Below are 4,654 nucleotides of genomic sequence, written 5' to 3'. Positions count from 1 at the left end.
CTCTTGCAACACGACCTGCTTCTTATCCTAGACCGAGTGGAAGACTGGACGCCGCTCTCGCCGCGATCGTCCCGCTCGTCGCAGAGCGGCATCCCCTCCGACGACGACGAGCCCGACGAGCGCCCCTACCCTAGGATCGAGCCGGGTGTCTGGGCTGAGCGTGTAGAGGACGGCAGGCCGGTGCTCACCCTGGCACAAACCATGCGCCCGCTGCCCCGCGTCGCCTCCATGGGCTACTGGGGCTTGCCGGCCATGGAGGGCCGACGTGACAATGATGGAGGAGACCCAGGGTACTAGAGGAGGAGCTGGAAGGACACTCTCCTCGGCAGGGGGCGCGCCAGTGACCGCGGCTCGGCCCCAGCACCGCCGCCTCCCGCGGAGCGGCTGTGCAACCACACTCCAGCCTCGCGCCACCGCCAGGGCGCGCCGCGGGGAAAGAACATGTGCACCGACAAAAGGCCGGCGATCGAGCCTGTCAAGAGGAAGGAGGCCGTGGCTATGCAGTTGTGCCCGTCCAAGGCCCGGGGCAAGGAGGCGCCCTGGAGCAAGCACGGTGGGGGGGGGGCTGTGGCGGAGTCGTCGGCCGGCCATCCCTACTCGCCCCGCCACGCAGGCTAGCCTAGGAGTAGGGGCCTGCTGCCGTCCCAGCTGGGGAGCCAGTGGCACCGACGGACCCGGTTGAGGAGTTCTTCCAAGGAGCAAAGAAAAGCCTCCCTCCCCCGCCCTGTCCAGATGCCATGGCCTCGAAGATTGATGAGGTGATCACTGCCAAGCTGGACAAGCCACTCTATTTCAACGACGAGGATGATGGAGGCAGCGGCGAATCCTTGGACATGGGTCCGGCCCTGTCCCTAGACCGTCACACTCCACTGGCAGTGGAGACGCACGAAATGCAGCTGGGAGAGGTCACGCAGAGGGTCACAGGGATGCAACTTCAGGGGGAGGGAGAAGAGGCAGCGCAGAAGTCGGCGATCGTCGGGAAGCCGCCGGCAAGAGACAAGACCCCGCTCAAGGCCAGGCCGCACGCCAAGCCGGTCAGGAAGAGTGACCGATAGATTGAGAACCCCTCCTCTGTACCGGTCTCGCAGCGGGGTACGCTACGGCTGGTGCAGGGGCTCGGTGTGCTGGGCCAAAGGAGAAGATGACGTCACGGGCGGCGGAAGCCCTCATTCGCCGTTTTGACGAACCCCTCTCGGATGACGATATCGCTGCCGTTGCAACGCTCACCAGCCTTGACACCCGCGTGCTCAAGGCGATCGCCGGCCTGCCAAGCCAGCAAGGAGATGCCTCTGAGCCCCGTTGCCCATGTTAGACAACCAACGTCATGTAACCAGCCGTCGACGGTCAGCAGTGCGCTGGGTAGAGTTAGGTTTAGTTTCCTGTATGATGTTCTGTACCAGTAGTCAGGTTAGAAGGGTGGTTGCTTGCCATTGGGGTTTTGGGCCTATTGGTGGCCGCCGTCAACCCCAGGATGTAGGGCTGGTGTGCTCGTGTTTCAATTTCAATTCAGAAGTAGTTTGTCGTCGGCAATCCATCATGCAATACCTTGATCGTCTCCACCACAGCAAGAGCCACCATTGGTTACCCCATGGATGAAACAAACATACCAATCATGAGTTGGAATGTGAGGGGGCTGAATACGCTGGTGAGACGCTCTGTCGTCCGTGACAGCGCACATGCACACAAACTTGCTATATTATGCCTACAAGAGACTAAGATAGATTGCTGGTCCACCTGTTTAGCTAGAGAAGTAGGTGGCACTTGGCTTGATCGGTGCATTGTTCTTCCAGCCATTGGAACACGAGGAGGGGCGGCCATTTTCTGGAACTCCAGCACGGTATCCGTGCAGTCTCACTCGATAGGGTGTTACTCCATCACGAAAAAAGTTTAGATAGGTGGGACAAACAAAGAGTACTGGCTCACCAAAGTCTACAAGCCTTCGGATGATGATCGGAAAGACGATTTCCTCGCAGAAACAGCTAGGGTAGCCCCACCAACAGGCCAAGCGTGTCTCATCAACGGAGACTTCAACATTATATATGAGGCAAGAGACAAGAGTAACAACAACATCAACCGTAGGATGATGGGGAAATTTAGAGCAGCGGTCGACGAGGGCGGCCTACGTGAAATCAAGTGCAAAAACCGTCGCTTCACCTAGAGGAATGAGCGTCGAAACCCGACCCTAGTTAGCATTGACAAATTCTTCTGCACCATTGCATGGGAGGGGCTTTTCCTGTCATATCTCTTGCATGCTACATCTACATCCTGTTCGGATCATTGCCCCCTGCTCCTCGCAGCTGCGGTAGCCCCGCGACGCCCGACTATGTTCAAATTTGAATCATTTTGGCCTCGGTTCCCCCGCTTCCAGGAGATAGTTCAAAATGCCTGGAACTGCCCAACCACAACTAGGCATGCTTTCACAAGGCTGAAGGAGAAAATGGGAAGGGTAGCAAAAGACCTCAAAATATGGAGTAAATCACATTTTGGAGGTGCCAAGATTCGGATGCACACTGCAACTCAAGTAGTCCTACGTCTTGACATAGCTCAAGAAACTAGAGCCCTCTCTGACATGGAGTTCCATCTTTGAAAAATGCTCAAGCTCAAAATCTTAGGGCTTGCGGCAATCGACCGCGCAAGGAAGCGCCAAGCTTCCAGGATCACATGGCTGCGTGCTGGAGATGCGCCCTCAGCTTTCTTCCAGGTGAAGATCAATGCTAGGAAGCGAAAGGCATTCATCCACACTCTACGTGGGCCATCTGGAGTTGCCACCTCGCAGGAGGACAAGGCAAACATGATCCATGATCATTTCTCCTCCCTACTGGGCACGACAGCGCACCGCGACACCACCATCAACTGGCATTCCCTAGCCATGGCCAGGCTACAAGGCGGAGGGCTCGACAACCCTTTCACAGAGGAGGAAGTGTGGCGTGCAATCAAGGCATCACCGGCCGATCCAGCGCCGGGGCCAGACGGCTTCTCCGGCATCTTCTTCAGGTCCCGCTGGACAACTATCAAAGGCGACGTCATGGCGGCGTTCAACGAGTTTTACAATCTAGTTGGCAGAAATTTTGGAGCACTCAACACGGCTATAGTTGCGTTATTGCCAAAGAAAGATGGAGCGGCAGCAGTCAGCGACTATAGGCCGATTAGCCTCATTCAGTCCATTGCGAAGTTGATCTCCAAAGTGCTCTCCCTCAGGCTTTCTAGTGTAATCCACATGCTCATCTCTCCAGCGCAATCGGCCTTTCTTCAGACGAAATGCATCCATGATAGTTTCTTGTATGTTCAAAACTGCATCAAGGCTCTGCATAGACGGAAAACACCAGCCCTGCTTCTTAAGTTAGACATCGCAAAGGCCTTTGATAATGTGTCCTGGGAATACATCCTAGAACTGCTGCAATAGAGAGGTTTTAGCGTGCGTTGGAGAGACTGGATAGCCCTACTCCTCTCCACATCCTCATCTTCATTCCTCCTGAACGGCAGCCCCGGCAAGAAAATTCAGCACCGGCGAGGCCTACGGCAGGGTGACCCCTTGTCGCCCTTCCTGTTCATCCTCGCAATTGACACACTGCACCACCTTCTTCAAGCTGTAGCCGAGAAAAAAATCATCGCACCGCTGCCCGGACGGGAGTTAAAGCTTAGAATTAGCTTGTACGCCGACAATGATGTCATCTTCACAAACCCAGTTAGGCAAGAGGTTGATGCACTGATAGGAATTCTCCATGAGTTTGGAGCAGACACGGGCCTACACATAAACCCTTCAAAGTCTATGGCACTACCCAGTGAGAATATAGACCTCATGGACGTGTTGCAAAACTTTGGGGGAACCCAGGGACATTTCCCATCCATCTACCTCGGGTTGCCGCTCACCCTCTCCAGACTTAGACTAGCAAACTTGTAGTTCATCATAGATAGGATCAAAGCTCGACTCACTGGTTGGAAAGGAAAACTGCTAGCCGTTGCTAGTAGGCGAGTGCTGGTTAGATGCGTCCTGAGCGTTATGCTAACTTTCCTGTTGTCTGTCCTTTAGGTGCCGAAGAAACTCCTCAAGGAAATTCACAAAAGTCGGCGTAGGTTCCTCTGGAAACAGGATGAGGAGATCACATGTGGTAGCTGCAAGGTGAATTGGTCAGCAGTGTGCACTCCCACATCTCATGGAGGACTAGGGATCCTCGACCTTGTGCGTTTCAGCCGTGCCCTTAGATTGTGGTGGCTTTGGATCTCCGGGACTGAGCCGGGGCGGCCATGGGTTGGCACGGAGCCACCATGCAACGCCAGCGACAAGGCTCTTTCGCAGTGGCGACTGTGGTCACCATCGGCGATGGGGAAACAACACTCTTCTGGCACTCCTCCTAGATTGGTTCGAGCACCCTTGCCAGTGCTTACCCCTCCTCTACAAGCATTCCAGGCACAAAAATAGGATGGTACGCGACGTGCTCAGGGAGGAGACCTGGATAAAGGACCTGCGGCATGGAAATGTTCAGCCACTGTTACTAGAATACATCCGGCTGCACCGCATGATCACAACGGCCACCACTTAGCTAACGGAGGGACGCAGGGACCAGATTCGGTGGACTATGGATGCAAAGGGCCAATACTCGATAAGATCAGCCTATGCCGCGCAATTCCAGGGCAGAGTACAAGATGATTGGCA

The sequence above is a fragment of the Triticum dicoccoides genome, chromosome 1A (genome assembly GCF_002162155.2).
Source record: "Triticum dicoccoides isolate Atlit2015 ecotype Zavitan chromosome 1A, WEW_v2.0, whole genome shotgun sequence".
Taxonomy (NCBI): domain Eukaryota; kingdom Viridiplantae; phylum Streptophyta; class Magnoliopsida; order Poales; family Poaceae; genus Triticum; species Triticum dicoccoides.
This window is presented reverse-complemented; position numbering follows the sequence as displayed.